The 22,943-nt window shown below is 35.1% G+C and overlaps 1 pseudogene across 1 annotated transcript in view; it reads right to left on the reverse strand.

Moving 5' to 3' along the window:
- Positions 1-8,878: 8,878 nt before the first annotated feature.
- Positions 8,879-22,943, reverse strand: part of LOC149832660 (alpha-1,3-mannosyl-glycoprotein 2-beta-N-acetylglucosaminyltransferase-like) — an 87,262-nt pseudogene continuing 73,197 nt past the window's right edge. The window contains exons 15-19 of the transcript XR_016433356.1: positions 12,622-12,684; positions 12,501-12,539; positions 12,250-12,420; positions 10,719-10,846; positions 8,879-9,233 (exon numbers count right to left, since the gene is read on the reverse strand). The product of XR_016433356.1 is annotated as an alpha-1,3-mannosyl-glycoprotein 2-beta-N-acetylglucosaminyltransferase-like (transcript). The remainder of the gene's footprint in view (positions 9,234-10,718; positions 10,847-12,249; positions 12,421-12,500; positions 12,540-12,621; positions 12,685-22,943) is intronic.

Here is a 22,943-nt window from a genome sequence, read left to right on the forward strand (position 1 = left end):
TCAATTTGAATGATGCTTACTTTTGCTAGCTACATGAATTTTAAGTTATACCAAATTGATGTTAAGAGTGTATGTTTGAATAGATACATCAATGAAGAAGTTTATGTAGAACAACCTCTAGGCTTTGATAATGAGAAATATTTAGAAAGAGTCTACAAATTAAAAAGAGCTTTGTACGAACGCAAACAAGCACCAAGAGAATGATATGAAAGACTATGAAGTTTTCTAGAAAAATCTGTTTTTTCCCTCAGTCGGGTAGACTTCACTCTTTTCATTAAAAATATAAATTCAGATATTCTTATTATGCAAGTTTATGTTGATGATATAATTTTTTGTTCTACTAATGATTTTTTTTGCAAAGATTTTGCTAAAGCTATGCAAGAAGAGTTTGAAATGAGCTTGATAGGAGAATTGAACTACTTCATTGGACTTCAAATAAAGCAAACTGAAGAAAGAATCTTCATTAACCAAGCCAAGTATATAAAAGAACTTCTTAAAAGATTTGGCATGGACTCATCTAAGTCAAGAAGAAATCTTATGAGCACAACTACCTCTCTTAACAAAGATGAAAATAGTAAAAGTATAGATACTAAGTTTTACAGAGGTATGATTGGATTTCTATTATACTTAACTGCTAGTTGACCTGATATAATGTTTAGTGTTTATATGTGTGCTAAATTTGAAGTTAATATGAAGGAATCTCACTTAATTGCTGTAAAACAAATTCTTTGATACTTGAAAGATACTTCAGACTTTGGATTATTTTACCCAAAATCATCTTCCTTTGATTTAGTTTCATATAGTGATGCAGATTTTGCTGAAAGCAAATCTGACCGCAAGAGTACTAGTGGAACTTGTCACTTCTTAGAACATTCCTTAGTCTCTTAGTTTAGTAAAAAACAAAATTCAATATCATTTTCAACTACTAAAGCAGAATATATAGCGATTAGTTTAACATATTCACAAGTACTATGAATGAAGCAAACCTTAAGAGAATTTGGTTTTGAATTAATCTACAACAACAATTTATTGTGATAACACTAGTGCTATAAATCTTTCGAAAAATCCTGTTCAGCACTCAAGAACTAAGCATATTGAGGTGAGACATCATTGTTTATGAAATCATGTTTTAAAAGGTGTTATTTCTTTAAATTTTATACCCACAAATGCACAACATGTCGACATCTTTACTAAACCACTCAAAAATGAAGATTTTATAAGAATTAGAAGAGAACTAGGCATTTGCTCATTATTAGACATATATTTTTTTTTGAAATCTTTGTTTTACTTGAAATTTTTTAAGACTAACATTTTTTCTTGAACTTTGTTTACTGATATTGCTTTAATAACTTTTTTTTTTGGGTTGTAATATTTTGAACTTGTATTTGCATTTTGCTTATACTTTGACCCCACCTACTCCTTTTGATCATGACAAAGGGGGAGAAGAACAACAATATGTAATATATGGGGAGAAGAAAAACAATATGCATGTGCAGGAGAAGAAAAACAATATGCATGTGCACAATGTGTGATATATGGCAATCAATATGCAGATGTGATATATATGCTAACTTCTTATGTTTTGACAACATATTGATAAGGCAAGTAAATTCTCTATCTGTTTATCAATGTTCTATCTGTGATTAGTTTGTCATCATCAAAAAGGAGGAGATTGTTAAGACAAAGAAGTTGTACACGACACTTCAAGTACAAGATTTTGATGATGAACAAGTAGAATAACTGAATTTCAGTTAAGGCAATAAAGCAAGAGGATAAAAATTGAAGAATTCGTTGAAGAATCTATGAAGACAAGTGTGTAAATGTAAATTTCTTTAAAAATCTTAGATTCTTGTAAGAGCCTTACTTTGATTGCATATCTTACTTGCATTTTACATAAAAATACTTAAGAAAAACTTTTCTAAAAGAACCCTTAACGATTTTTTTTTAGAAAACTCTTTACTCACATTTTCTCATTTATCAGTCGACCAATAGACTCATCAGTCAACTAACTTTTTTACGCTAGTTTTTCAAAGCAAAACGTCAACTTTCTGATTAGTCGATTAATTGACTCTTAGTCGACCAGACAGAATGTTTGATTTTTGAAAAATTTAGCAGAGTCAACTGAAAGTTTTTTCAGTCTACTAATGATTTTCATCAGTCGACTAACTTTTCTTTAGTTGACTAAGTTTCAAAAACCAAAATTTAAATTTGTTAGGCTAGACACAGTACTCGACTGAATTTAACTGACAGTCCGCTAATATTTGATTTTAGTTGACTAATAACTATTCCAATCAACTAATATAGTTGTTTTTTGAAACTTTTAAAGGTGCATCTTTTCAATTTTTTAAATGATTTGATTGTTCAAAACTGACCATTTTGACACCCTTTTGTACCTCCAACGTATGAAATTCCTTAGCTATAAGTGTGATCTACACTCAAAACAATCAAATTGAATCGAATTACATTGATTTAAAAGATCAAAATGTTTTTGACTCCTATTCATTCAAATATTCTTTGTCTCACTCACTGAGTATTTTCACTCTGGTTTTCACTCTGATTCCTTTTGTGAGTCAGTAAAATTGTGAGTTGAGTATTTCAGCAACCTTAGAAGCCTATTTCACTGTATTTGCATTCATAAGAAAGGCTCGTAAGTGGTTTGTAAGTTGATTATTTTTTTTTTTCGTAAAAGGAAAAAGTTTTCCTTGGTTTAAAAGAGGTGTTTACTTTCAGCAGGGTTGTTGCTGAAAGTGGGACCAGTTTTGGTATGTTTGTTCTTGTGGTGACACAAGTGTGATAGTGGAAATCTCAAGCGGGTTTTGCTTGGAGACTGAATATAGGTCTGGAAGACCGAACCAGGATAAAATTCTTTTGTTCTTTGTGTGTGATTACTTTGCAGTATTCAAATTCCTTCAAATTTCAAAGACGAGGATTAAAAGTACTATTCACCCCCCCCTCTAGTGCTCATTGCATCGATCCTACAACACTTTCAGATTGTATATATAGATTATATAAAACTCACCTTTTAACCTAATCGAAAAAGTTGATGAGAAGGATGATACCGCAACCTTATCAGAATGCACCTAAAAGCAACTTAGTTTCGATATAAGGGGAGCGGAACAATGTTGTGGGTTTATATTATTCGACAAACATGTCAAATATTTGTGTATGATTCTTTCCATATGCCAACGAAAAAAATAAAATAAATAAAAATGAGTTTATATATGATTAAACAAGCATGTGATATTATGCAAGTTTGTATGCCAAATATTTGCACAAATAGTCACATATTTGTAGATCTCCTTGTTACTAAAAAGTGGTTCGTACAGTATCTCAAATTCAGTATCATATATGCAACTAGCATATAGTTTACTAAAATATTTGAAAATTGAGGAACACATCTTATCATGGGGGAGGGCTCCTGGTGAGATCTGCAATTACTAAACTGGTTTGGGCATCTTGCAGTGAACAATTTGCTGGATAGAGAGACGGTTACTTAGAAAAAATTTACATCACTGTGTAAAAACATATTGATAGTTGATAATTATTGGCTACCTAAACCTAGTATTCATGTGATCAGTTTTGCATCTTGTACCTATAGAGGGTGGGATCTTCTCTCATTTGCCATCTACAACAGAGATACATTTTTTTTGCTTAGGAGGGATGAAGAGAGCTTCAACCTCAAATTTCGTTGAAGGAGATTGTTTGCCTTTATTATCATCACTTCAATAAGGAACACATATGTGCATGATTTCCGACCAAACGTGGTGCAGTACCGTGAGGAGAGCTGTCAAGGGACGCCATTCATCAATCCTAGTGCTTACTTTGATCAAATTTTTTTTATGTAAGAATGTTTTATTTAAAGGCCTTCTGATGGCCATAGGCTATGTTCTTTTCATGCTTTCGATTCTTTAATAATTTGAATTGGAAAGACAACTCAACGGATTGGCTACTCCCTAAGGGAGATCTTTTGTAAATGCATTATTATTTAATATAAATTTGTGGTAACCCCTCAGTGTTCTCATTTCAAAAAATATATATGTGACTTTAGTCCAATATTTGTAAAGTTACTAGGTTCACAAATATTTTAATGCAAATTTCGTAAGGCACATGCAGCTTAAGTAAGATATTTCTGAGGTTATGAGGTTCAGTCTAATAGGAGGTTCACACATTTTTTTATGTAAACTTAGTCAGACATTTGCGAAGTTTCAAGATTTGGGTTTAACAAGATGATCGCAAATATGATTATGTGAACTTTGTGATGTCCGCAAAAAAATGTGTGAACATCTATTTAAGTGAGAGTTTATGATACTCGATGAGCAAAGCGATATATCGCACAAACTTAGTGAGTTTTGCACATATGAAGGGCTAAAAGGTCCTAACAAAGTTGGCTATTTGCGATTTTGGACGTGAGGCATATTTCAAAAATTATAAGGCATTTCAAAAAATAAATTGTTTTTGTAGTATATATATATATATATATATATATATATATATATATATATATATATATATAGTTAGCCGTGTTTTTAGATTTTTTTTAATGAAAGCAGACTTCGGAGAGCACCTACACTGCCAAGTACTACTAGATAAATGGAACTTTTAACAAGATGATCCTATCTCCAATACATCGTACTATCCAATTCTTAATCAGAAAAAGGAAATGTATAAGAAAAAAAATTTGGTCCAACATCATTTCTTTAATAGTTTATTTTTTAACACATTCAATAACAAATGATTTGACCACCTTTCTAAAGCTGTCCACCGCCAGCAAGAGATCACCTTGTCCTCGTTTGAAAATTCGGTATGCTTAAATGGATTTAAAAGTTGCAAAGCGGTTCTTAAAACTTGGCTAGGTGATGGGTCCAAGTACTTTAGAAAGAACTAAAACACAAACACAGAAAATCGCTACACTATCAGTGATTTTCTATATTAAACACAAAACATAAAAAATCACTACGTTTTACTCTGTAAAATACTTGGGCCCGATCACTTGATCTGCTCTGCGTGATTCTTATCCTTTATTCCTTAAGCCGACTTTTAAAATGAGTCCATAATTATTATTTTTTTATAGGCAAGCTGGGGTTATTTAGACCCCCACCAGTTACTATTCAACGTACCACTAGGGTTAGGCAGGTCCCCACCAGTTAAATGAGTCCATAGTTGATAAAACAAAACTGTATGGATTTTGCAAACTAAGGCTCCACTTGTCTGCTGGGAGCAGCTAGTGCACGTCACCTTGTGTTGAGGCGTTGCAAGTTCAAATCCCAAATGGTATCTTTGTATAACTGGTAGGGGTTTGCCTAACCCCAGCTTGCCTTTCAAAAAAAATTGTACAGGTTTTATGTACAGAGCCAAGAATTGTTAATATAGTTTGATAGTTCAAGACACAAGCCAACCGACATAAAAAGTAATCAAAATTAGAGAAAAACAAAAAGAAAAAACAAGACCAAATTTACAGGATTAGGGGTGAAATCAGATAGAAATAACAAAAACTTATTGTACGGCAAAAATGATGCATTTTCTAAAATGCCTCACAATTTTCACTATTTTCTCTATGTTTAAAATCACAAATATCCGATTTTCAAAAGTCTTTTTAACCCTTTGTACATGCAGACTTCCTAAATATATGTGAATTTCTTAAGTATGTGATTGTTTTCTCCTCATGTTCAAAAATCACAAATATCTAATTTTCAAATATATGACTATTTTCTGCAAAACAGTCTTTGTTATCAGATCTATATATCTTTGATCTAACATAAAAAACTTGTGTTGTTAAAGTCATTAGGAAGCTGAGACACAAGCCTATAATTTTTCTGTTTTGAGAAAGAACCAAAAGCACCTCTAGAATTCTTGTTTATGAGTTCTAAAACTAGAATAGAAACATGCTCTGCAAACTAAAACGATTGAACAGTCTATCTTGCAGAGGAGGTTTTTGACTCAAAAGATAAAGGATTTTAGAAAAACATAAAAAAAAACTAGACAAAAATACCTTCCCAATAAGGAAAATGATGAACGGGTGTTTAGATACATCCCTGACAACGTTCTAAAAAATGAAGCTAAATATGCATGGTTATATCAAGTCCAGTTATTCTATGTTATTTTTTGGCCACCTATATTGAAAATCTAAGGCAGATAGATTGATGTGTTAGCTTTTCAATGCCACCAAATTCACCTTGATCTGATGAGTAGTTTGGAAGAAACGTTCTTTGAAAGATAGACTTTTTGACTATATCGTACCTTCTGACTAAATGGTAAATTCACACGTTTTTTCCCTCACAAAGTTCACATAAAATATAGGAAAAAAATATCAATATTTGCAAGGATGAAGAGGTTTGCATATATTTTATGTGAGGATAAAGGGGTTTGCATTTATTTTATGCATACTTTGTGTGGTCTTCCTCGTCAAATATATGCAAACTTTCTCATCCTTGCATAAAATATATGTACACTTTCTCATCCTCGCATAAAATATATGTAGACATCCTCGTCCACACATAAAATATATGTGAACTTTTTCATTCTCATATAAAATATATGAGGACTTTTTCATATTCGCATAAAATATATGCGAACCTCCTCATCCTTGCATAAGATATATGCAAATTTTCTCATTTTATTCAAGTTTAATAGAAAAAAAATCGCATATAATTTTATATGAACTTCGTGAAGTTCGCAAAAGAAAAACATGCAGACATCATTTTAAGTGGACTTCTTCATCCTCACCTATGTTCGTTGTTTGCATGTTTAGGAAGAACAATTTATCTTTCAAATGATATATATCTTCAATCGCTCATCAGATCAAGGTGATCTTGATGGCAGTGGAAAGCTAACGTCTCGATCTGCTTCTTTTATTTTATTATTTTTTTAGATTTTTGGTGCAGGTAGGTAGAAAATAGCATAAAAATAATGAAAAATGTGCAACCTAAAGGGTGGGTATACATTTATATTTCGGTTTTGGAACTCAAAAACACAAACCCTAAAGGGGTTTTCGGTTCTGACTCAAAACACGAAAATAATAGACCTGCGTCTCAGCTTTTCAACGATTATAAAAACATAAGTTTTTGACATATGATCAGAGAGATACAAATATGAGAACAAGGATTATTCTGCAAAAAAAGTCACATATCTTATGTGTGAAAGGTAAAAAGGTCTTTTTACATTCCGATATTAACTTGTGATTTTGAACATGGGATGAATATAAAAAATTAAAAGGCTTTTTAGGAAAATGCATCAAACTACCCATAGAAATAATTCACCTAAATAAGAAACTCTGGATCAAAATCAGTAATACAACCTTAATGAGAGCATGTGTGTTGTATGTGCAAGCGTGCACGCAGAAACACTTTGTATGCGCTTTGGTCTACCTTTATGCATTTCTGCTCAAGATGTGATTGAAATAGGGTGCCAAATCTGATTGGATGTGATTCCTTCAAATAGGTCAACAAAGCATACAGTGGGAAATATATCAATTTCTTTGAAAATAGAGGTGTCAACGGGTTGGACCTCGGACATAAATGGGTGAGTCTAGACCCAGACCCGATTAGGAGGTGCTGGACTGGGTTCCAACCAGATCCTTCATAAGAAAAACCATATCTGGGTCCAATAAAATTATGTAAACCAGACTTGGTCTGTTCCCGGTAAAATAACATTTTTTTTATAGTTTTTACATTTGAAAATTGCAGATCTTAATTGAAATTTGGGTCGAACCCATGGGCATAAAATTTTATAAACCATACGTGGTATGTATGCTATCCAGATCTCACCTGGATAGTTAATTGAAGCCCTTCCTTTGTTACCAAGCCCCTAATGGATCTGGTATGGGCCGAGATCAGGTCATACCTGGCCCATTGACACTCCGATTTGAAACCAAGTAGGTTTTCACAATATGTTACAAAATACACAATATGTTACAAGATGCTAAGTTAAAAGAGATTTTAAAATTATCTCTTCTGATTTGCAGCCCTGCTGATTCTAGGATGTCTTGAGTTCAATACTCGAAGTGCATGTCCCTTGCCTTAAGGCCAAAGCAGCAGGCTCCCTGGTGAGCAAAAGGGGCAGCTGAGGGGTTTTAACAGCTTGAGAGTGGGTCATACGGCAGAGCGTCAATCTCTCCTGGACCCCATCACCCAAGCAGATCCAATAAGCTTATATGTTAGGGTCATGCATGCTCTGATACTAGTTGGACCTAGAACCACAATAACCCCGTAAATGAAATAAGCAAGAGCTTTACATGGTTAAACTTGGGTATAACCTCAACCTGGAGCCGCCTAGGCCACGTCCATTCAGACCAGTACCTCTGTTCAACAAGAGTACCTTAGAATCAGATCTCTCTCCAGACTTGACCGGGTTCAGCACAGAATCGTGGGCAATCCTAGTAGTAGACAATATGCTGCAGAATAGGCTATGTGATACCTTCGAATATGACAACCAAACATGTAATGGGGAATATATCAATTTCTTTCAAAGTAGAGGTGTCGAGGGTTGGACCTTGAACATAAATGGGTGAGTCTAGATCCAGATCCAATTATGAGGTGCTGGACTGGATCCGGACCCAATGTCAAGCTGACCTAATATCCCCTTCCCCCACCCACTTCACCCAAACCCGAGAACCATCAACTAAGACTGAAATTCGGCTGCTAAACAGTAATATTACCAGAGAAACGGTGCTAATCGCCATATTTAACTCAAACCTTTTATTGTGACATCAAATTGACCATGCTGGTCCAACCAAAGGGATTAATCTAGCTCTCAGTTATTGGATATTTCAAAACTAAGCAATAGTGGCGTACCTCTGTGGTTAAATTATATGATGCATTCTTTTCTCTTCATAAAAATGTCCCACATTTTCATAGTAAGACAAGAACAACGAAACACAAGTGAAAAAATGGTATATCTTAATTGGACAAGAAAGGAGCTTCGTATCATTCTATAGGAAGATTGATATTCAATCCCTATTCACACACGAATCTGTATCACAAAACTGAACAGTGGATTTTGCTCGCCTACTACTTACAATGATGTACCAGTAGTTTCAGACAGTGAAAGTCTCAAAAGAATTGTGATTGAGACAACTGATGCAAACGGTGACACGACAGTTTGCATCATACAAATGCTACAGAAAATAGACACGGATCCTGTATCTGTGAATTCTAAGCTCTGATCACATGTGAAGTCTCAACCGTCACCACGAACCAGCTTGAGCACCAGTTTAGTTTCATATGCAATGTGGATTCCTGTTTTTAAGTGGCCTCAGTAAGTTAAAATAGACAGGAAATAAGCAAAGCACCATCACAAATTACTCTCAATGCTCACTCCCAAACCCTGAAATTTCAGATTTTTCACCTGAGATACTTCTTGGAGTCGTTTAACCCACCAAACTATACTCTCAATCATCATTCTTTTCACATGTATATTCTAATTCCAATATATATATATATATATATATATATATATATATATATATATATATATATCACATAAGAATTTCAGTCCCTTTTGACTTATATCAATGTATGCTTATTAGAGTTTTTCCTTTAGGACATTTTAGTCAATCTGCATTCACTGTCATTTTACATTGTAGTTGTAAACGGGAATATATGCTCGTTGTTGGCGTTCAATGAATAATAGCTACTACGTTTCTTCTGTGGTTCTTCATTACATGGAAACAAAGCTAGGGGTTCGTCCTCAAAATGAACCCCAGGCTTCTACATTTGAAAGTAATCTCCTTGATTCAGTTGTATTAACTGCTCTACTTCAGTTCTAGGTCAGCAACGAGAACATAACCTGCAGAAATTTACAAAACCTCGAAAGAGAAAAGTTTAAGTTTTCTGCTTCAAAGCACAGGGTTACCCCTTGCTTCAGCATGTTCATCGACCCTCCTGCTGACCGAACATCTACTGATCTAAACCTTCCATATCTTCCTTTTTCTCTTTTTCTCCTTCAAAAGGCTTACTCTATCCTCACCTATCTCTCAAAATCAATATATACAACATTTATCCAAAAGGATGAGTTAAAATTTTATAACATGAACCAGAGAAGAGAAAGACCAACGAAAGTTTGGAAAAAAGCAATGTAAAGGAGTGTGGACTGGTTCTGTTTTCTAGTCTTAGAAATAAATGAAATTGCAAGGCCAGCCACATATAGCGGCACTAGATTTGTTGATGATGTTATAATCTCTGTTAAGACAATACATCCTGACTATGTGACACTCGATATTATATGCAAAATGAAACTCCCCATGTTAATCCAAGTCTTCTAGTGTTGAAATTGTCAAGTAATTGGATACATGCAAGTGCATGAATGTGAAAATGATTGTATTCCCAAATGTTAATTGTTCAGTTGTCTACTACAATACCTTACTCTTGTCTGGAGCTCTGGTAGAAGAATCTATTACTTGCACAAAGTTCAAGTTACAGATCCATTCCTTGCTTGAGCAGCCCTTTCTATGGCATAAAATCGTTTGAATGATTATACTGATTAGATCATGTTTAGGTAGCTGATGTCTTGTTGTACAATAGTTCGTTCAGGAACCTTTTCATAAGAATTAAGGTTCCCACAGAAACTTTTTTTATTCTACAGTAACAAAATTGCTTAGGCATTTTCAATCTTCTGTAAATTTTGCATCTACAGAAAGCTATCAAAGGCTAGAACTGTATTGATGCTTGACAGAACCTGAAGTTCACACAACATAAAATTCACAGAAATGCCAGAAGGCTCACCGGTTTCAGAATCACATGTTTTGAATCCCAAATTGCCGAAGAGAATCTGGACCTACAAGAAATATACGTCTTGATGTCTGCCATCTAAATACCACAACTCCTTTATATGCAGTTCTTGGTATTCCATCCTGAAAGTAATAAAAGAACTAGTCCATAAGAGCTTCCTTTATACTTCTCTTTAAGAGAGAGAGAGAGAGAAAGAACTTCTGTTTTTTAATGAGAACTTGCCAGAGAATCTAAATGCCAAACAATCAACCATACTACTGAAATTTTAGACAGCACGCCCAACCAAGTTTATTTTTCAGTATGCTCCAAAAGTCTGTGATCACAAGTAGAGGTGAAAACATGTTGCATTGGAGCCAGATCAGGGTTGATGCAACTCTGGATCCAACTTTAAGCAGTAGGTATGGATATCAACATGGTTTAGACCAATGTCACAGGGATTCGGCCAAAAGGGTGCCGCACCCGCGTCGACTCGACTCAGTTGCGGGTGCAGCACCCGGTCACCCAGGGTCATAACTGTCCATTTTGGACCCACAATAAAAAAAATATGAAAGGTGGTGATATATATATATATATATATATATATATATATATATATATATATATATATATATATACACTCCCGCACCCCCGCACCCAAGTTTTTTTAAAGTGCCGCATCGCCGCACCTACACCTATGTGACATAGGTTTAGACCAAAGTACTGGGATTGAATGCATATCCAAAATTAATTTGGCGGTATTGTATCTGGTAAAAAATGGTCAAGAATGAGGGTTTTGCATGTACAAGGCAGAAACGGATTGGATTTTATCCAGACCTGATCATAGATCCAATAGAAAACATCAATTTGAATCCAATCCAAATACACAAAAGGATCCTACATTTAGATCTTTATCCAAGAAAAAAGTGTCATATTTGGATTGCAAATCCAACCAAACCCAGTCCATTTGCATCCCTAGTCACAAAAGCAGTGACCTGAGATGTCACCCAAAAGGGCATTTTGATATTGCAAACCTCAACAAAGCAACCAAATGAATACATGGTATAGCTATGCATAGCAGGAGAGTGCACATGAGTAGCACTGACCACAGGGAAGAAACACAACTTCAATATTAAAAATATGCCCAAAAATGTTCTGGAATCAAAGTTCATGAAATGAGAATGTGACGTCTAAAAACAAAATTAACGCAGTACGCACATTGCCGTCTATGACATTACACACACACACACTATTTATCTGAAAAGTAGTTTCATGTTTCTCTGTGAAGCCTCATTTACAATGAGGGGCTGTCCCACCAAAGTGTGTCCAATCGTCAGTCAGGACTGATCATGGGAACTTTTGTACTATCAAATATCTCAAGGACTACATAGCATATAATACTATTTTAAAGCTAACTTACAACACCAGATTGAGATTTTATAACGATTATAAGTTGTATCTCATTTTAAGATATTTATTATCTATACTTATAAAAGCTGATAGAGTGCTGAAGAAGAAATGGTTCAAAATGAAAAGTAAGCATAATTGCCTTCCATTCTTCAAAAATTCCAAATTGGCGTGCAATTTGTCCAAATTCCCTCTGGTCGTTATATTGGATCCGGACATCACCATCAATGTTGTATGCCTTCAAGACAACATCAGTTCCATGGACGGGTGTGGCTTTTGATACGATTGAAGCAAAATGCTTCAGAAAATTATCCTGCAGTTATCAACTCAATAGTTTATCAAATGGTTAAAAGAAAGAGATAGTGCTTTATAACGTTAAAGGAAGAACCTTACCTCCCATAGGTAACTTAAATCCATAGATTTCCAATCAACCTTCACCAACATAAAAACCAGATGTAAGACCTTATATACTAGAAAAAGGAACAAAAGTCTAAATGAAATACCCATTACATACATGAACATCATTCAACTTGATTGTTTCCAGGTATTGCTTAAAGAACTGTCCCATGCTGGAACCCTGTTAAGGAATGAAACAAAACCAATAAGTATTGAGGAAAAAGGTGGTACAAATGTAAATCATACACTCCAAAAATATGGACATAATGTAAAAACCAACAGAAAGCAGAATTTGCCAATCACTGATACTTGTAGCACCGTAAATGTAACGACCCCAACTCGTACCCATGAAAAAGTAGCAAATTTTTTTTTTAAATGCGAAAACATTCTCAGAGACCCGGGGCCTTTACAGTTAAACACAATCACCACCACATGGGATCTTATACTCATCTTTCAAACAAAACCAAACCAAACTTTATTTATTCAAATGCATAGAGTCTGAGACATAAGCAAATAAAATGTAAATAAAGCAAAAAAAACGTAAATAACGCAAAATAAAGAGCCTCGTAGCTCCTCTCAAAGCAAGTCGCTTCACTAGGCGTCTGAGAGTGCGAAAAACACAAAAGTAGAAGTATCAGAATCTAAAAAATTCTGTATACAAATCTATCTAATGAAACAAATAAGTAAAAAGAACATACATAAGATTCATGCAATATTTTAGAGGAATGCAATTATAACAAATTCATAATTCAATTAACTATTTATGCAATAGAGAACAATTAATAAGCACGAGAGAACAATTTAATAAACAATATGGATCATAATTTTAGCAATATAGACATGTTATATGTATTAGGGAACAAACATCATGCATTCACCAATATATCACAATTAAGAGAACAAGTAAATATGCATGATCTAATGCATAGCAGGAATATCAAAGTTTTATTTTAATAGGCTTTTTAAAACCTTCTTAGATGCTTTTAGGTGTGTTTAAGGGCTCAACTAAGAGTCCTAAATAAATATCAAATTATTTTTTTGAAATTTAATTAATTAATTATTTTATATTAAATAATAAATAAATTTTCATAAGCTTCCAAAAATTACCATATTAACTTGGGAGGCTTCTTAACATTAATTAACTCCAATTTAAAGGTTTCTAACGAATTTAAAGTTGGAAAAAAATTTGTTGGGCATGGATTTGGATTTTGATGTGGATCCAAGATCTAAATCTATCTAAAAAATCCAAATGAATCTTGAGCTGGATCAAATCCAGATTACTATGGGTCTTGGATAGAGTCCAAAATCCATATTAATTTTGATCAAATCCATCAGATCCGGTCCGATCCAAATCCGGATCTGAACTGACAAACTGCTCAATTTTTTTAAAAATGTGATTTTCAGGCCAACCGTAACCCGAATCAAGGAAAATAAAATACCGTTATGCTCAAAATTTTGAGACGCATCCAACGATGTATAACTCGAATTTTGCTTCCGAAATTCACCGAAAAATAACCCAAATTTCGCTTGAATTTACACGTCGAATATAAAACTTTTTATCAACTTTTAATTGGCTCATTTAGGCCTTGACAATGAGACCTGAACTAAGCCCAGACTCCAAAGCATCGGCCTACAATCGAGAATCAAACGATTATTCTTCTATACTTAGTCAAATTTTTTAAAATCTCAAAATGACTAAGTGTGAAAATACGCGATATTACATCCCTACCCCCTTAAAAGAATTTCATCCACGAAATTAGAACATAACAAATAAGTGTGGGTATAAATCTAAAATATAAAAACTTTTGAAAGTCATACCCTGATCGATCCTACCATCTTAAGATTGATCCCGTACGCTTACCATAAATACAATTATACAGGCACATCACAATTTCTTAATTCATATTGCAAAAATTAAGAATTAAACCATAAATACATAAGAAATTCACATACTTTCACAAGAGTACCTTATAGCCTTATCAGTGAAGGAAACTGTTCTTGAGCACGAGGCACGACTTGCTGACCTTCTTGGACAGGGTTCAATTACCAACATAGACTTTTAGTAAAAAAAGATAGAATATAAAATTTTGTGGTGGGCTCTGATACCAAACCTGTAACGACCCCAACTCGTACCCATGAAAAATGGCAAAAAAAAAATCAAGTGCGGAAACATTACCAGAGACCCGAGGCCTTTACAGTTACACACAAACACCACCAGAAGGGATCTTATACTCATCTTTCAAACCAAATTTTATTTATTCAAATGCATAGAGTCTGAGACATAAGCAAATAAAAATAAATAAAGCAAAAAGAACATAAATAATACAAAAGGAAGAGCCACACTGTCCAAAAGAATCTATCAAGCAATTGTGTGGTCCTTTCATAGCTCCTCTCAAAGCAAGTCGCCTCACTAGGCGTCTGAGGCTGCGAAAAACACAAAAATAGGAGTGTCAAAATCCAAAAAATTATGTGTACGAATCCTTCTAATGAAAAAAATAAGTAAAAAGAACATACATAAGATTCATGTAATATTTTAAAAAGATGTAATTATAACAAAATCATAACTCAATTAACTATTTATGCAATAAAGAACAATTAATAAACACGAGAGAACAATTTAATAAATAACAGAGATCACAATTTAAACAATACAGACATGTTATATGTATTAGAGAACAAACATCATGCATTCACTAATATATCACAATTAAGGGAACAATATATCACAATTAAGAGAACAAGTAAATATGTATCATCTAATGCATAGCAAGAATATGCATGATTTCAGTGCAATGCATGAATAAATTATTATCTTTTATCAGAGTTTTTTTTTCATATGCATGTCCCTATTAAATGCACACAATTTAAGTTCCTCTTTTTAATTATCGTTACCCGCGGATACTCTAAACGGGTAAAATCCCTAAGGTCAAGTTAGGTTCTCAAGGTAGCTTAACACACAATTTGTATTTTATTATTGAGTTTCAAACTTAGCCCTCGACTGAAACAACTTTCGGAACATTAAACATCCAAATCTAATGTCGGGGACACCAGGGACATCCAAATCCACAAGTGTCACTTTCTTGGTATACCAAAACAACAGTTATGTCTACACACCACCCCACGTAAAGTGTCGGATTCTCCCTAAAACCGTGGCCAGGAGAAGAACCTCAATATCGGGTTCAGGAGCATAATAATGCACACAGAGTTTTAATATCCTCACGGTTCCCTAAAACTGATAAGCCCAATATTACCTTTCCGTAGAAGGAACATCAAAAGAACGTAAATTATATTGTTCTCTTTATTTATCTTGTTATTAATATCAATTTCCATTATTTGCAATTCTCCATGAAAAATTAATAACATAAGTTGCATATCCACATGTGAAGCTCTTCACGGTCCACCTGTGGCATTAATAGAACAGTGCAATTAGAACCACAATGTCAAATGAGATCTTTGCAATGCATATACAAGTAAAACAAGGAGCACACCAGCTCAAGGCTTCCACAGCCTATGATGATCCATCTTGATCATCTATGCATTCATATACAAAAATCTTAAGGAACATGCCAATGCATTCTTTTCATATCACATGCCTTTCGATGCACAATCCTGAATGTCAATTTAGAGATGTGCATGAAATAATAATATTCATATGAATAGGCTCACATGTTCATGCCAAATGCATGCTTTCATTCATGAATCATTTAGAACTAACACATGTGAACACTCATGCAATCGCATACCGACAAAAATACATGATGCTTTTGTTAAAATACATGTAATTCATATATATATATATATATATATATATGTTTATATATATATATGTAATTGTCTAAAATACCCGATAGGGGTATTTTAGTCATTTCACAAGTACCCGATAGGGGTACTTGTTATTCTTCATTTATTTTCCCCTTTAATTTTTGTAATTTATATTTTTTATTTTTATGTTTTTTGCTCACACAAAATGGGCCCCACCATGAAGTCGATGGGCCCCCCAATGGTCACATTTGTGACCGTTGGGGGCTCCCAACGACTACATGGGGAGCCCCTAGGTGGCTCTCCTTTTAAGGCCTTATGGCCATCCCCCCTCTCCTTCATTTGTGTATATATAGGGGTGAACCCCTCTTGTATTCTTCACTCTTGAGAGCTCTCTCTCTTTTTCAATAAGAGACTTTTATATTTTTATGTTGTGTTGTCTCTTGTGGGTTTGGGTGTTAGCCCTTTTGTTTGTTCATTAGTGAATGTTGTAAGTGCTTAATGCACTCTTAGTTTTTCTGCATATTTCATTACATGGTATCAGAGCCTTGTGTATGCTCTTCTTCTTAATATAGCTAGTTGAATAGTTATATTATTGTTTTTTGTATCTCTCTTCGTTTGTTCTCTTGTGAGTGATTAAATGGAAGGGGAACAAAAGATTGATCTCTCCTTCAAGCTCAATGGCTCCAACTACATGATGTGGGCCGCCGCCATGGAGAACAACCTCAAAGGTAAAAAACTTTGGGGATATGTTATGGGCACCATTCCGGAACCACAACTCCAACTCACTAAGATGGATGGTGATCAAGAGAAAGCTCTTGAAGAAAATGCTCGCATGAAGGCCATTGAAGATCACCAATCTAAAGTGGAAGATTGGGAAAGTAAGCATGCGAAGATTCTTGCTTGGTTCATGAACAATGTGGAGCTCAAGATTTGCGCCAACATTGCTAAGTTTTGAATGGCTAATGAAGCATGGTTCTTTATGAAAGGTATGTTTACTCAAAAAAACCTTGCTCGTCAATTCTTTCTTCAAGAAAAAATCTGGACTATCAAGCAAGGAGAAATGAGTGTAAGAGACTACTATAGGACTCTTGGACCCTTATGGGATGAGTTATCTCTACAAGAACCAAAGTGGGTTTCTAGTGTGGATGTGGAACTAAGAAGAGAACAAATGAAAAAAAAACACTTTTTCCAATTTCTACACGAGCTTAGGCCCGAATATGAACAAGTTAGATCTTCCCTTCTTCATAGATCTAAGCCTCTTCCCTTGGAAGATGTCATAGACGAAATATGTCAAGAAGAAACTTGTCTTGCCATGATTAAAGGAGGAGATGATGTTTTGGCCGTATCTAAACCCGACAATCATGTAAAAACCTATAAGCCTCCACACTTTGGAAGGCAAAATAATTATAATGGCAACTATAGAAAAGTCATTTGCCATCATTGCCAAGAATCGGGTCACATAAGACCTAATTGCCCTAAGTTGAATGAAGCACCTAAAAACAAGGTTGCCTCCGTTGAAGAAGCTACTCAAAAGAAGGAGGAAACTATCAAAGGGAAGGAGTCTTTTTCTCTTGCCCAACTATCGGAAGCACTACAAACTCTACTCAAGATTCCATCAACCTCGGGTGCCGCCATAGCTTCTTCCTCTCCTCCAGGTATGTCTTCTTGGATCCTTGATTCTGGAGCTTCCTTTCATATGACTCCTCTTGAAAATGAGCTTTCCGATTTGTGTAATAACTCTAAAAACTCCTATGTTTCAACCGCCGATGGTACATCTTTACAAGTAAAAAGTTTTGGAACCTTAAATTTTTCTAAAGATTTCCTTGTGCCAAACGTGAGAGTGGTACCTCAACTTAATCTAAATCTCCTCTCTGTTGCTCAAATATGTGATCATGGATGTGAAATCTCCTTCTCAACTACAAATTGCTCTATACAGGATCTCCGGTCCGGGAAGCAGATTGGGCAAGGCCATAGGAAGGGAGATCTCTATTACATGAGCAACTTGAAACTTCCCACCAACTCTTTTTGTAACCATGTCCAAGATAAAAATATTGAAATTTGGCATCAAAGACTTGGACATCCTAGCTTCTAAAAAATGTACTCCTTTCCATTTGGAAAGAAATTTTGTAATGAGAAACATTTTGTTTGCAAGAGTTGTATTTTTGGCAAAATGAAATCCACCCCGTTTCCAAATTGAACCTTTGTGTCCAAAAGACCCTTTGAGTTAGTCTATTCCGACGTTTGGGGTCCTTCCCCGGTCATGTCTAAAGGAGGATACTCCTATTATGTTACTTTCATTGATGACTACACTAGATATGTGTGGATCTACTTTCTCAATTTAAAATCCGAAGTCTTTGACTTCTTCAAAAAATTTCATATGATAGTCAAAAATCAATTTTCAAATAATATCTCTACTCTTAGATCTGATTCAGGTGGAGAATATCTATCAAATGAATTTCAAAAATATTTAGAAATAAATGGAATTTGTCATCAAAGATCGTGTCCTAGGACTCCTCAACAAAATGGTTTAGCCGAAAGAAAGCATAGACACATCATGGAAACCACTAGGACACTCCTTATTTCCAAAGAAATTCCAAAGAGTTTTTGGGCCGAAGCGGCCTTAACCTCAACTTACTTGATAAATAGAATGATATCTTCATCCTTACAAAATACATCTCCATATGAAAAACTATTTGAAAGAACACTCGATTTCAATAGATTAAGAATTTTCAGGTGTAAATGTTTTGTCCTTACTCATAAAAGAGACAAATTATCTTCTAAAGCTATTGAATGTGTTTTCTTAGGATATGGAGAAAATCAAAAGGGTTTTAGATGTTTTGACTTAAAAAATAACAAACTCTATGTATCCAAAGATGTAACCTTTTTGGAAAATGAAAATGGTTTTATGAAAACTAAAGATATTGACGAAAGTGAATATGCTTTCTTATTTGATCTTCTTTCCCAAGAAGATGAGACTCCTCAAGAAGAGAAAATCTCTAATGAGTCGTTGAATGACCTAGAGGATGTTCCTCTTGACAATATTGAAGATGAAAGTGATAGACCAATCCAAACCTATGTTAGGCGTGGTCAACAAGCTCAAATGAGCGCCTTAGAAAAATACTCTCAAGGGTCCAACATAGAAGAAACTTCTTTAAGGAGATTCGGCCGAATCTCCAATCCTCCTAATAGGTTTGTTTCCTATGAATCTCTAACTCCAAGATATAGAGCATGTCTAATTGCATTACACTCATTTCATGAACCTTCACATTATAATGAAGCCAAAAACATTCCCCAATGGGTTGAAGCCATGAACTTAGAACTTAGTGCCCTTGAAAAGGCAAAAACTTAGGAAATAACTTCATTACCCACTGGAAAGAGATCGATTGAATGTAGATGGGTCTTCAAAATTAAAACTAAAAGTGATGGTTCATTAGAACGCTATAAAGCCTGATTAGTAGCAAAAGGATATGCTCAGGAATACGATATAGATTATGAAGAAACTTTTGCACCCGTAGCTAGGATGACCAGTGTTAGGACTCTTATTGCCGTGGCATCAGTCAAAAAATGACTCATCTATCAACTAGATATTAAGAATGATTTCCTAAATGGCGAATTAAATGAAGAAGTTTATATGGATCCTCCTCCAAGAGTGTGTATTGGTAAAGATAAAATTCTCAAACTTAAGAAGGCATTATATGGTTTAAAACAAGCCCCAAAGGCTTGACATGATAGATTTGGTAATGTTATGATAAGTTTGAATTTTCGTTCATGTTATACTGACACTGCTTTGTTTGTGAAAAGTGAAAGGTCTTCAGTAGTTATTTTACTACTTTATGTTGATGATATGATCATCACTGGAAGTGATGAGCAAGGCATTAATGATATTAAGAAGGTTTTGAAAGAAAATTTTGACATGTCTGACATTGGTTTCTTAAGATATTTTTTAGGGATTGAAGTAGCGTACTCTCCTCGAGGGTACATTCTCTCTCAGATGAAACTTGCTGCTGACATCTGTTCCAAATCTGGTATCTCCGATGATAAGAAGACAGAAACCCCAGAAGTCATCAATGCAAAATTAAGGTTGGAAGATGGAACACCTCTCGAGGATCCTACTGGCAACTTGTTGGGTCTCTAACCTACTTATCCATCACTCGGCCAGACATAGCTCATGTCGTCCACTCTGTTAGTCAGTTTTAACATGCTCCTACAACCGTGCACATGAGTGCGGTCTTAAGGATCGTCAGATATATCAAAAACACCATAACTAAGAGAGTCTTTCTTTCCTCTGTCTCGTCACTTGATTTAATTGCTTATACTGATGCTGATTGGGGAGGAAATCCCAATGACCGAGTCTCAACTACGGGATTTTGTGTTTTCTTAGGTGACTATGATTTCTTGGAGATGCAAGAAGCAGCACAAAGTATCATTGTCCTCAACGGAAGCGGAATATCGTGCTATGGCCACTACAACCATGGAGCTTGTGTGGCTAAGAAGTCTCCTCAGTGATATGGGCATCGTCATCTCTACTCCTTCGAAGATATGTTGTGACAACAAAAGCGCAATCTATATTGCAAGCAATCACACCTTCCATGAGCGTACTAAGCATATTGAGATGGACTGTCATTACGTACATGATGAATACCTAAGAGGAACCATAGCACTACCTTACGTCACATCTGAGTATCAGTTGGCGGACTTCTTCACTAAGGCCCTTGCTGCTCATCGTTTTTTGTTTCTCCTTAACAAACTTTCGGTTATATCCCCGTAAAGCTTGAGGGAGGGCATTAAAATACATGTAATTCATATATATATATATATATATATATGTAATTGTCTAAAATACCCGATAGGGGTATTTTAGTCATTTCACAAGTACCCGATAGGGGTACTTGTTATTCTTCATTTATTTTCCCCTTTAATTTTTGTAATTTATATTTTTTATTTTTATGTTTTTTGCTCACACAAAAGGGGCCCCACCATGAAGTCGATGGGGCCCCCAACGGTCACATTTGTGACCGTTGGGGGCTCCCAACGACTACATGGGGAGCCCCTAGGTGGCTCTCCTTTTAAGGCCTTATGGCCATCCCCCCTCTCCTTCATTTGTGTATATATAGGGGTGAACCCCTCTTGTATTCTTCACTCTTGAGAGCTCTCTCTCTTTTTTAATAAGAGACTTTTATATTTTTATGTTGTGTTGTCTCTTGTGGGTTTGGGTGTTAGCCCTTTTGTTTGTTCATTAGTGAATGTTGTAAGTGCTTAATGCACATAACACTTTCATATGCATGTGCTTACATATTCATGCAAGATACACGTCTCTTCCACGAGTCCTTTCATGTTCAAATGCAAATGAACATGCAATTGTATATAAGTAAAACAACAAAAAATTAGGAACCTTTGCACATGGCAGCAAGATGTACAAGTAGACAACATTATAATAGGGACATGGTCATGCATAGCTAATTCCTCACAAGCATGCAAACAACAACATTCATACAACTATTTACATGCAAAAACATATCAACCTTCATGTATGCACATGCACGTGAAACAACCTTACAACAATATCTTGAACATGCCTAACCTAACAAGTCTAAGCATGTGAGAAATATCATTCTTTTGCATGCATGAAGCCATATCTAAAACCAATAGCCAAGCAAGCATAACTGAAAATTTCACATGCTAAGTTAATCTTCACATATGCATAAACTGACCATACAATGCACATGGACAATTCTGGGCCTTTAAACTTGCACACAAGTATTTATTTTACATGTTATATATTTCTTATCTTTTTTTTAAAAAAAACGAGCCGCACTGAGCCGACCCAATCGGCTGGGGCTCAGCTCCAGCCCAGCCATCACAATCCGCTGGTTTGGCAGCATGCCCAACCCGGACTATTAGGCCAGCCAAAAAAAGAAAGACAAAAAAAAATATTTCAGCTGGGCGGACAGTCAGCCCAACTGAAATAACCATATCTTTTTTTTTGTCAAATAAAACCTGCCAGCCGAACCCACTTGGGTACGTCCGGCCGGCTCGGCAGACCTGGCAGCCCAGGCCAGCTGAACTCGGTTCAGCTGGGCCTGTCATGGCTGCCAGCACGTGGTCGGGTCTGGCCACGTCTGGGCCAGACTGCGAACCCTCAAAAATATATATGTATAAGTTATTATTGTTTTTGAAGGCATTTATCCAGACCTACCACAATAAGAGAACGTTGCAACTGTGCAGGAAGATGCACATGTTCTTTTTCGAAAATGCATGCATATGCACACTTATGGCCATACTGCATGTATAAGCAACTTATCATATCCCATGCCTACATGAATATATGCACCTTCCATTCGGTTATGCCTGATCCCCACAAATAAGTGTACCTTTGCACTTACACAGAGAAATATATGTTTATAGAAAAAATTCACATAAACATGTGTCTAAATTCACATACAAGTATTTGCAACCCCTTTTTCACATAAGAATGATTATAAGACTCTTAGATTAGAAACACAAGAATTTATGAATTCATGTTTTAAAAGTGCATAGATAGGTAAACATACATTCAGGTATGCACAGATTTGTGGCCAAGTAAACATGCTTATGCATGTATGAACAGATTTTCTCTCAAACCTACATGCATATGCCGATTTTTGCATTAAGTATCTAAGATTTCTCATGCACTAAATC

This window comes from Nuphar pumila, chromosome 7 (genome assembly GCF_984573655.1).
Source record: "Nuphar pumila chromosome 7, dmNupPumi1.hap1.1, whole genome shotgun sequence".
Classification (NCBI taxonomy): Eukaryota; Viridiplantae; Streptophyta; class Magnoliopsida; order Nymphaeales; family Nymphaeaceae; genus Nuphar; species Nuphar pumila.